The sequence below is a fragment of the Chamaea fasciata genome, unplaced genomic scaffold (genome assembly GCF_029207755.1).
Source record: "Chamaea fasciata isolate MVZ Bird 193981 ecotype frontalis unplaced genomic scaffold, bChaFas1.0.hap1 SCAF_7, whole genome shotgun sequence".
NCBI classification, from domain to species: Eukaryota; Metazoa; Chordata; class Aves; order Passeriformes; family Sylviidae; genus Chamaea; species Chamaea fasciata.
In genome coordinates, this window is record NW_027094092.1 from 1,534,397 (window position 1) to 1,547,038 (window position 12,642).

The following is a 12,642-nucleotide window of genomic DNA, read 5'->3' on the forward strand; positions in this document are numbered from 1 at the left end:
TAGTGAGAGAATGTATGAATGTTGACTTTGTTAATTTTTTAAGCATTCTGAGAGCGGAGTTTATCCCGTGATATTTAGTAGCAAACTAGTTCTGCCTTTTCTTCATGTCTTTTTGGATTGTGGAGTAGACTCCCTGTGGCGTTACCTTCAGAGACCTGTGGGCTGTAGATTCCAGGTTACCCCACTCTGGTTTGGGTTCATCAGCTTCACTTTTTGCTCCTGTTTATCTTGCAGGAGGGTGGGGAAAGGAGGAACAGCTCCAGCTGTGCTCAGTACCTGCCAAATTAAAAGAAATCTCCCTTATCACTGAGATGAGCACAATTAAAGCACTCTGCTCAGGTTCCCCCCGGTTTGGGGTGAACCTGTGCAGCGTGTGGCTGCCTCTGTGCTGAGCAGCAGCTGTGGCATTCCCTGAGAACCCCAGTTTCAGGACAATAGCCCCGTGCATGCCATCTCACCAGTCCTGGGTGAGCTGAAATCAATATGGGCTCCGGCACTTTCGAGCAATATGCTGAATAAGGAACCATGCAAGGCAATCTCCTGGGGGAGGCGGGGAGCAGTGTTTGGTTATCACTCAAACTATTTGTAACAAGAACCAGAGGGAAAACCCCAGCTTCTCAAAGAACGCATTCACTGCACTTCTCGGTGGGTTTCAGCATTCCCTTGAAGGCCAGGGTGAAAATGATCTTTAAAATAGGGGGGGAAGAGGGAGGCACACAGAAGCAGGATTGTACCCAGTCATCTGAGACAAATGTCAACGGCTCCACGCTACACGACTCAGGTATTTGTGTTGTGATTCCTACATTAGTGAAAAATAACTGTTTTCTTTCAGGATGGTGTATACAAGGTACAGCAAGATTAAATCACTGGCTGCAATTGCTATTAAAAAAATAAATACAAGTGCAGCAAGACAAAGCACTACTGCACTATCCTTTCGTTCACGTCCCACAGACAAAAGTACTTCCGTCTGTTGACGCTAAAGGTTGGACTCACTGATCTTGGAGGTCTTTTCCCACCTAAACGTTTCTAGAAGTTCTGTGTTAAAAGGGATCATGTAATTAGATTTATAGAAACAAAGTGAATTTAAACGAAAGACATCAGCTGTTTCTCAAATTCTTCCAAAACTTGAGTTTTGAGGAGGTACAGAGCTGTTAACAGCGGGTAGAAATGAGTGCTCTTTCATCTGATAATCCCATTTGAGCCTTGTAGGAGCAAACTTGAACACTGTCACTTGAGCAGAGATGCAGAATGCAGGTTTTTATAGCTCTGAAAGGGCATTTTGCTATGGTAGTAACTACTGCAACATGCAACTTTTATTTCTTTTTACGGTGGTGGTTTTGAATCCTTTTCGTTTGTTGTATTTCCGGCCGTACTCATGCTCTGCCCTTCAGACAGCCATTCCCCAACAGGCAAACACGTGGCTTGCGTATCTGATGCAACTGGGAATTTTTGACAACAAAGCTGTTTTCTTGCATCAGGAGAACGAGTTGTTTCCAAACAAGTTCTATTCACACAAATGGCTCGGCCTTGGAGATAGGTGGTGTGGCTGTAAATTTACATTTCTGGCTAACTGGTGAGTTCCCACTGGACACAAGATGTGGAACTGTGGGACAGCGTCTCCGTTTGTTACTCTCCTGAGAAAACGTTTTTCCAGAGTTGATGTATCCGATCAAATCTGAAATTTTCAAGAAAATTTTCTTCCAGTTAGTAAAAAGCCACTTGATTTTTCAAAACTTGTTCTGGGCATTTGGGGAATAAAAAAATTTCATTTGAACGTACGGATTTTCTTTTGTGAAATATTGGAAGGCAATATGTAGAAGCTGGTACTGTTCTCCCTGTGATTTTTCTTATGCTAAGACTTCGGCTTGTTTCCAAAAAATGTTTTTCTATTTCTCATATGTGGAAATATTTCAATCTGTTCTTTAATACATTTTTTAAATTATGCTGGCTCACCATCCTCTTTTTCCCTGGAGGTCACATATTTTAGCTCTTAGATACTAAATTATGTCTGTGTAGACATTCAGATCATGCTTTCTTGTGTTTGTCATTGCATGGGAAAATATGGGGTCCCTGTTGATAACTGCAAAAATTTACCACAGCTTTGATTTTGGAAAGTGGAGAATTAATTACTTCATTTCTCTCGTGAAACTTCTCCGTTTTGTGGTGTAAATGCTTTCCCTATGTTATTCATACTGCTTTGAGAAGAAGAAGGATCAATTAAGGATTTGAAAGATTGGGACTTCAGTGATAGAAGCATCTTCCATCAGCAAAAATAGACTGGCAATAAGATAATCAATATGACAACCAAATGCAATTTGTTGCAAAAGAAATTATTCATAAAATAGAACCTTAAGCCAAATAATTTCTATTCAGGTTCATGAATAACTTATGAAAATACAGAAGGACTTTGTGATATTTGGGTTATTTCAGTTGTGAAAGTGAGATGAGTGAGTTCTTAATGGGTTCTTTAGGAGAGAAAAAAATTATTATGATAATGCGAATATCGGTGGTTTGAAAGGAATCCCGAATGTGTTGCTCACGTCATGCTCTTTCTCTGTGTATGTTTTTGGGGGTTAGATTTTCTCACTATTTTCTCTCTTCAGTATTTCCAAATATTAAGTGTTTTTCACAAATTGACTGCTGTAATGCAGTCAGAAATATATATTCTATACTGGTGTTGTTGGAATAATAGAAAATTGGAATAATATAAACCAGCAAATATATGTTTTGCCTTGAAATGAAGTTCCCCCTTTCATCGTGCTCGGCAAACATCAGAACGTTTTTTCCCAGCAGTCTTGGACATGAAGCTATAAAATCATGAATTCTCATAGGCATTTCCTGCTAATAATCTTCAATACAGCTGTATCAGGAAAATAAAACCTTTCCTATTAGGTTTGGCAGAATGGCAGAAAATAATCTAGTGAGTATAAAATCAGCTGAAGTGTATTTATGTAGGTTAATTATGTAGGTTAATTTTTAGGAAATAAAAGATACACTTTGGTCAGGCCGGAAAATTAAAGGCAGTGTGCATGCATGGTGCATCTTTTGGGGCTTGTTTGGCTTTTTTTTTTTTCTCTCATTCATCACAGTCTCTGGGTCTGAGCATTAGTTGTGTTTATCCTTTAATCCTACTGTCTAGGTTTGCTTATGTAAGATTTATTATATAGCCAGGGTGGGTAGTTAAATGAAAAACCAAACCTGACCCTCAGTCAGTGCAAGAATACCTACAGATTGCTTTGCTTTACATGGACAAGTTAAATTTATTCTCAATCCATTATGTAAGAGCTGGGCTCCATATTTCCTGAGCCACCAAGAGGCTAAAAATTGCTGCCAGTTGCCTCTGTCTTTTTGCCCTTCATTCTCTAGAGCAAGGAGAAAAAGAAGCTGGGTACCTTCTCTACAAGTATTTCCTTGAGACGGAAACTCACTTGGTGGCCATGTTTCATTGTGCAGTTAAGTCAACACACTGTCATAATTGAATGTGCTTGCTGCTGGCTGTGTACAAATCTTACCCAGCAGGAGGTTTTTTTTTTGGTCCCTGGTAAACTTTACAGAAAAGAATTGATAGATACCAGTAGCACAGGGCTTGGGTGAACGATTCTGAAAATCACCACATTGTGAGCGCTCCCACATTTTTTGGACACAGACCTGCTTTCAATATGTATAAATACATTCAATCCCTAATATAATTTATTTTCAAATACTGGTTGTTGTTACAGCTTGTTCTGCTAGGGCACTGTAGTTGGAGGATGGCTTCCTGGTGCTTTCCATTGTTTTTCCCCTTTATTTGATGAATGTGCTGAAGCAGACTGGAAGTAACTAGATTCCCTAGTTGTCTGGACAGTGACTGAATTAACAGTTGTGGAAATCACAGATGTTTTCACTCCCTGCGTGTTGTATTCTGTACTCCCAGGGCGAGCATAGAAAAACTGTAGTGGGCTTGTCCTGATGTGCTGCTGGGAACTGCAGATTCAATTCATCCTGGTTTAAAAGACCTACATGAGGTTTATTAATCTCTAAAATCCCACTTAAATCCTGTTTTAATGTCTTAAGTAGGATTTAAATGATGTCTAGTTCAGGCCATTTGTAAAAAGGGGAAAGAAGTGACCCTGCAGGTTACTAGGAACAGAGTATTTTGCAGTTTCATCAAGCCATATATAACAGGATTCCAGGGCCATCGAAGGACTGACCTTTTGTGAAATCCAAACCGCATATTTTATGAGGAAATATATAATTTCTGCCTCAACAAAAAGCCTAAGGGAATGCCAGTGATTAAATGACCAATCTTAGGCTCTTAAAAAATGCTTATTGCCAGCTCCAAATATTTGGCTACTCCCTGTGGCTCCCTGCACATTTATTTAATTTTGAAATGTTTCAGCTTGGTTTAATATAATGTTTTGGGAGTTTTCTTGTTCCTGGGAGTTTTTTGTTGCTGCTTGTGAAGCATCTCTCCAAGCAAAAGACAAAGTACATTGATTCCAGCATTTCTCCTGCAGTTTTTAAAGCTGTAAGAAGTAACTTGTGTAAAAAAAAAAATAAATGAGGAATTCTCCTTTCCCCCAGCTCACTTGCTTTCATGCCTCTATCATTGCATATTCATACAGTTCGTGGAAAATCGAGGTGGAAATGTCAGTTTTCAGTCGTAGCGCCTTTTTTTTTTTTTTAAACTGGGGTACAAAGAGGCTAAAAATTCTGGAGAACACTCTAAATCTGAGAGCAAATATGCAGCTGTGCCCTTGTTCTCGGCTGTGGGATTGTCTGCACGGGGGAGATTTAGCAAAAGCTTGTTCTGAAAATCCATTTTGACTCCTTTCACTTTGTGGGGTGGCGTGGGTGTGCGGTCCTGTGGTCAGGGCAGGAGAGTACAGGCACGGCAGGAGCTCTGACTCTGCTCCAGCTCTGCCATTAGCTCTGGGCAAACCACCAACCCTCTGCTGCCCATTGCAACTGCACCAAACGCTGACTGCAGAAAGGTCCAACCACCTTACTGAGCACACCTTTGGCATGCTGAAATTTTCAAAGTGCGCATAATTATATATGTAATGCGGGCTATAAAATTTTCTGATATCCCAGCGCAGCTATGCAGTGAACCACACTGAATTTTTCTTGCTGTATCAAGAGTCGGTAGTTTTGGCTTTCAAAAGCCAGAGTAGTGTTTGATTGGCAGTTTTGAGAAATTAAACACTAAGGCCCCCATCAGTGCAGTGCATTGTTACTATTACAAAAAAATATTTGGGTTAATACTGAGTACTTTTTGTCAGCTCATGGTTCATTACAAAGTAGGTCTAATTAATTGCTGTCACACTCTCTAAGGTGCGCATGAGTGCAGGTTTAATTAATTTCCCCCCATAGGCAAAATATTTTTACCTAATTATGTGTAATTTTCTACTTTTTTTTGCTCATCATCTTGTACTAACAGACAAACCAGGACATATGGTTGTCAGAAGGAGCGTGAACTGACAGGAGAACAACAAATCGGTGGGTGGGGAGGTGTGGAAAATGGGGTTTTTGAGACTTTCTAGGCAGATAGATTTGAATTCCGCCCGAAAACATTCCTGAAGTAATGAATCAATCTTGAGGCATAATTTAAGGGAGGGTGATTTTAACACAACGTAACAGGCCTGCTAGGAAAACTTGGGTTTGGGGGGGATCTCCAAAATAAAAATGAAGTATGGTGGGATTTTTTTTTCCTCCAGGAATTATTCTGCTGAGATGGAAAAATATACATTTAATCAAATTGTCACTAAGGTGTTCCTTTGGTCAGGGCATAAAATAAGAAGAAGATGAAGCCATTACATCTGCAGAGAGTGATTAAATTTACGTGTTACTTGCTAAATGCAAATATTTTATGGGTGAGGTGGGGAAAATGTTGCTGACAAGTATTATTAAAACAGGAGAGTAAAATAGGTGTTCTCCACCGCTGCCTCTGTTTGCTAATTAGTTAGAAAAGTGTGTTGCTGATTGTCTTACAAAATTGGGCTGTAAATCATTAAAGTTTCAGATTCCCAGGAAGCCCATGTTCTAAATATGGGCTGTCATTTGCAGCGTCTCTGTTTGTGCCCTGCGCGGCAATCGAAAGCAATTTGGATTTGGAAGGCTTGAAGCTGCATTCCCTCCGTGACAACGGGAACCTACAGCTTCAATTAGTGCTCAAGCCACCCTGGGAGCACATTTTTGGGAGTAAGCACAGAGTAAAGTCTCCTGCCTCTGCCTTGAGGAGCCTAAAACTGAAAATGGACTGGCAGACCACGGGCAAGACAGCAAAGTGCTGCAGACGGGGGGTTGATACGAAATGCAGACGTGTTCGCAAGAAAAAAATTGTTTTATTTTCTGTTTTGTTATAATTTCACTAGGGCAGTCAGTCTGTTGGCACTCATGTGTTCCTGACCAGGGTTGAGTCGAGGAAAATGAGAATGGGGATGTCAGGAAACACAGATTTTGGGAGGGGCAAACATTTAGTGAGATCTGATGGCACTGATGTCCTGAGCTAGATGGCAGAGACCTTTGCATTGCATGGTTAGATCAATGTCATTTCCACAAAAGGTCTGACAGCAGCATTAGGGTAAGAGGGAGATCTTCGATTATCCAGCAGATACTAATAATTTGAAATCCAAACTAATAATTGGAAACCAGCTTGACATTTTCTGGGAAAATGTGGGGGTGGCTTGGATAGCAGAGCTCCCCTCAGTACCAGGGAAGGTTTTTTATACCATCTTGCATCCTCAGCAGGCGCCATCTCGTTTGTTACATGGACTTGCTGAGATGATTCTGAAATGCACATCCTGGTTGGCTGGCAAAGCCTGTTCAAGATTTTGCTGTCAGCGATCCTTTGCCAAATGAGAAAGTTGTTTTGTTGGCATTTCTGCAGGGTTTCCCTTTTGGTTCTTGTACAGTTCCATGGTTCCCTTGATGAGAGGGATGGTAACATAGAAAGGGTGCTAATTAATTGACAGGTGGCATCATGCTACAAGCAATTGGAAAAAACAGGAACAGCTTGGAAAACAATGTAGTAAAATAACATTGAGAAAAAGAAAACAAAGTTATTTAGAGAAAGTGTCAGATTATGCCCTTAGGAACAGCTAGATGGTTATTTTGAAGAAAAAATGCATTAAGGATTGCTGGGGCTTCTGGTGGATTGTGATGCAAACAGCGTTTAACGTATTTTTTTTGTAAAAATCACAAATCGGGATGTTTGAGTAGATTTCTCATTTGTAGCAGATGTAATCTCCCCCTCCATTAAGTGCTCCTACAGCTTCATCTGAGCTACAGTTTCCTGATGTTAGCCTCAGGTAGCTGAGACAGGAGGGGGTTAAACATGGGGAAAGGTTTTTGTTAATGCTTAGAGCAGTGTGGTGCTGGAATGATTGCCAGGTTGTGGAGCTCCCACTGGAGATCCCCAGAACTTGTTACTTCTTTGCTAGCCAGGTGTGAGTTGACTCCACCTGAAAAGAAAGGGTGGGGGCAGCCCAACTGAAAATTTAAACCTCCTCCGTCCCTGTCTTCTGTGGTTCTGGATATCATTCATACAGAGGTATGAAAACCCTGCTGTGGAGTTATCTTTTTATCCCCTGTGTGTGCTTAGCCCGTTGATTTGTGATTTTAGCAGGATGTAAAGTGGGAATGCTGCCTGCATTGCCAGCAGGCACTGATATTTTGACACTTCCATTCAGTAACATTGCCTGAGAACATTTTTGAGGAACGAAAGCCCTACACACCTTGGATTGCATACGTATTTACTGACTCTGCATGGTACAAGCTGGGTGTGTTTAGCTCGTGGCTCAGTGCATCGTGGTACACAAAGTTCTTTCATCGGTTCTGTGATGCCTAAGAACTTGCTAAGGGAATCCACCAACAATCACGTTTTTTTTCTGGGGTGTGACTGTCTGGAGAAAGCCGGAATCAGAACCAAATCAGGTCTGAAGTTGGGATTTCGTTAACATAGTGACATACGTTCCAGATAACTAAGATTTGCTGCATTCTGAGGAAGGTGTGATTCTGTATCTAGTTCCCGTGGGAAGGGAATGGAAATTTCCTTATGTTTTCGCTCAATCTCAAGTGTAAATTTTCAGGTATTTCAACAGAGCAGCACTGAAGTTGTGTCAGGGGAGGTTTAGGTTGGATAGCAGGAAAAGGTTCTTCAGCCAGAGGGTGGTCAGGCAGTGGAACAGGCTCCCCAGGGCAGTGGTCACAGCATCAAGCCTGACAGAGTTCAGGAAGTGTTTGGACAGTGTTGTCAGGCATGTGGTGTGACTCTTGTGGTGTCCTGTGCAGGGCCAAGGGTTGGACTTTTGATGATCCTTGGGGATTCCTTCCAACTCAGGATATTCTGTGACTGAAGGTCTCGTCCAGCATTGATGATTCTGTGAAATACCATCAAATAAATTGTAGTTTTCAACTGTAATTTCATGCCTCCTGGATAATCCCAGGGGAACTATGTCATTTCAAACAGTGAGGAGTTTCTGAGATGTTTTCACATCGCGTCTCTAATATCAGCCAAGAAACTCGAGCAGAAATCCTTGTAAAGAAAGAATACAAGGAAGGCCAAGATGTGAAAAACTGGCTGGATGGTGGCTGACCTGACAAAGCTCTCGAGAGCTCTGTCTTGTGCCAGGGAAGGGGAACTGCTAAGAAATTGTGTTTAACAAGAAGCCAGAAACTCTTTCCTAGCTCTGCGTCAGGTTTTTAGGTGGAGTTGCACGAACTAGTCTGTCATTGTGTCCCTACTGCATCCTCCCAACCTTCTCCATAATCCAGCCCATTAATTATAGATGATTTTACAGCCATTGTTTCAAAGGACTCCTTATCCCCTAATAATTACCTGCAGACATGCTGATACATATTGAGCTCTAAACACAAAAAAAAAAAAAAACCAAACCAGCACATGGAACATGGATATGACCTGAAGGAAGAAGACCTTTGGGCTGCTTTCATTCAGGTTACATGGGGTAATACTCTGCTGCATTATGTCAATTGTTAGGAAGCTTAGGATGACACCACTTCCTAGGGTTTAAATGATTAATTAGTAGCCTGGGTTCAGATGTAAAATTAAATGCTTTTACCAGTACAATCAGCTTTACTTTTTGCGCACTGGAACTGTAATGAGCTGCTTCGTAAGGCCAGACATTTCCTCTAGCAAAAGTGGAAATTCAGCTGGTATGCAGCGCTTTGGCAAGAGATTAAATAAAACCCAATTGCTTAAGTTATATTTGCAAAATAATTCTAAACCACAGGACTGTTTCCCTTTTCATTTTCGCTACAAAATTTAAAGCTCTTTTGAGTGGGGTTTTTTGTTCCTCTTATCCCTTTACTTTTATAATATCTGATACATGTTTAAAATGTCGAATTTCATCATCTTTATCTCCATTGAGGTGGCCTTGATTTCCAACATGGAAAGCCAAAGGAAAGAAAACTGGAGAAAATGAATGAAGAAATTTCTTAAATTTTATTGAGGCTTATGTTTTCCCTAGTTAATTCCTAATGGGAAAAACCCAATGGGAGCTGATAGTCACGGGATTTGCATTTTTTTGTTTCTTTTTTAAATCATTATTTTATTTTACCAGAATAAAATAATATTTATTAGTATATTTTTGGTTTTTGTTATATTTTATTATTTTTATTTTTACTATGTTTTTTATATTTTTATTTTAAATTACATTTTTATTTGATCAGAAATGACGTCTAGATCAGGCAACATAAATTTCAAAGGAAGTATTTTATTTATCTCTTTTTTAAAAAGTTGGGATTTTTTAATGTACACAATGTGATGATGCTGGTCACGGGTTTTAGAGGTGGCCTCTCCAAGCAAAACTTTGGACAAGTTTTCCAGGACACAAACACGGCTCCTTTTCCCTGCCTGATGTTTTCAGTGAAAAGCTAGATGAGGGCAGACGGGTATTCTTGTCATGCTGAGGAAGGGCAGCATGACAAAACTAAAATCCATCCCCATTTAGTCTCTTCCCAACATCCCCCCCAGCAGTAAAGGAACCTAGCCGAAGGTTTTTCTACAATTACTAGCTTTTTTCCAATTTAAAAATCTACCTTGAGCTTCCAGGCAAGCCTCATTCAAACGCAATATTAAACCACACTAGAATGTCTGTTCCCGTTTAAATAACCACAGAAGTAGCACACCAGAAGGTCTGCACTGCAGAAACGGTGATTTTTTGAACAAGTAGTAGTTAATTTACATGACTAGCTTTTACCAAACTGCCCCAGGGAAATTATCACTAGCAATTAAATATACTTCATGCTAGTGAATACATTTTCAAATATCAAAACGTTACTTAACTATCAGGTATGCTTCATTTAGTGGCTCTTGTTGAATTCATCAGCTAAATTAAACTTCATTAACTGATTCTTGCAGTATCATTCAGAAATATTATAATTATTTCTCTTTTAAATAGAGGGAAACCAAGGTAGACAATTCAGGTGGTTTGCTGATGGCCACATTCAGAATTTACTCTATAAACAAAATTGAAGGTTAGGTTCCCACGGCTTCTCCTCCGGTATTAAAACCACTAGCCCTGATTGAAAACCTATTAAAAAAAAAACAACAAAAAACCCCCCTCCAAAAAAACCACCAAAGGAAAACACCACTGCCAAGATATGACACAACAAACAGAACCCAAACACACTCCACAGAAAAACCCCAACCAAACCAACCAGCCTTCAAACTTTCTCTACAAAATCATCAATTTCTGTACTGGCTACTCTAACAATATCTGAAAAATATTCCAATTAAATATGTTTTAGGAGTCTTTGAAACCCAATAGAAATTAAACCAATAGGCTTTTGGTTTTCAGACCTCTTTTTATTAGTTCATGGTTTTCCCGTTTGTTGACCCTATAGTGTTAGGCATCTGGCTTTTAGGCTGGAAATGGAACAGCTTTTCTGTCAGGAATATTTCTGTAAAGTATGCATTTTAACCTTTCCCAGGTCATCACAGTAGTGAATCCAACCTATTTCCCGATTTTAAAAGTCCCTGTGGCTGCATAAAAACACCCACCACAGAACTCACCAGCACTCTAGTGGAATGACCTGCAGAACTGGTAGTATAGAAGAGCTGAGAAACAGCATCCTAAATTTCATTTCCCCTACCACCCCTTTCAGATTTCCAGCTTGCTGTAAAAAAGACAGCAGGACTGAACTTGTGCAGGCAGGCTGATGTCTTTGAGTGGGGCAGAGAAGTGCTGGGGAAAAAGAAAGATGAATAGAATTTCTCTGGTTCTTGCGTAAGCGCATCAGACCCGCTGGTATGTGCTTCCGCCAGTCCCCGGGCCAGCTGGGCCAGAGGAGCACAGCTGGAATACTCCCCCTGCTCAGCCAGCAGTGGCAGGATTGCCTTCTGCCCCTGACTCTCTCTTCCACACCAGGAAATCCGCTCCTTGCTGAGGGCCTACTCAAAAGCACAATTTAAACCACAAATCAAGGCTGAGTCTGTCCTTATCTAGTGACTAATATCGCTGTTTTCTAGAGCAGGGGGAGGCGGCAGCCTTTCAAAGCCGAGTCATTTGACCCCAAACTCAAATAAAAGTGTATAGTCATATCCTTAAGTTTTAGCTCTCATGTTTTCAGATTCTGTGCCGCCCAGGGGTGCAGTTCTGAGCCTCATATTCAGTGCTAGTAAACTCCCTTCACAGAGTAGGGAGATAAAACAAATCCTTTTCCTGCTGAGGACCAAGGACAACTTTCAGGCCCAAAAGCACAAACAAGGGTGGGCTGAAGGGAGGAACAAGAAGGATGGGACCTCACAACCTGAAGCTGGAATTGGACAATTAAACCCCAATATGCAAATGGACCAAAACTTATAAAAATGTAAGACCTTGTGACCGGTTGGGCATTTTGTGACAGATATTGAATACTGCGTAGAAAACAATAATCCTTTCTTCTCCTGACCAGTGCTGCCAGTTGAATATTCCCCACGTTGCCTGAAGCTGTTCTTGCTCCAGCTGTTTACATGTAAATCATTTTATGCTTTGTTATTAGTGGAGATGGAGGGGGATGAGGGGACAGCCAAGGCAGACACAAGACTTGTTTTCTTCTAAGTGGGAAGGAATTTTACTGTTCTCGGAGCCCTGGGGTTCGATACTTTACAGTGTTGACATCTCCGTATTTCAACACTGCCCTTCTTATCAGGATGTTTTTCTTCGACACTGATGAGGGTAAAGTATCTGGAAAAGTCTATCACTTTGTAAAAAGTCATCTGAAAGAGAACTAAGCATTTAAAGGCTTCGTGGGTAGATTGGTGAAACACAGCTGCTATGCCTCTAGTAGAGATGCTTCTCACTCCATCATGTCTTTGTCAGTGCCTGTTTCTAATGAAGGGAAGGAGAACTTAAGTCCCACAGAAATTACTAATATTCTTTTGCATGGAGTTCTTCCAGAGGTAGTGCTTGTATATTAATATGATCCCCTTAAACCTTCCCAAAAGGCACTTAGCAGACCTCAGCTCCTCTGACTTGTACAGCTAAAAATGAGAATACCAAAGACCTGGAGTGTTTCCTCACGCCTGATACCATGACTAGTGACATTCTAAATGTTACTAGTGACATTCTAATTATTACTGCAGCCAAGATGGATGCAGCACTCGTAATTGAAAGGAGCTACATGTTTGCAGACACAACGTTTACATTTCCTTAAGTGTTC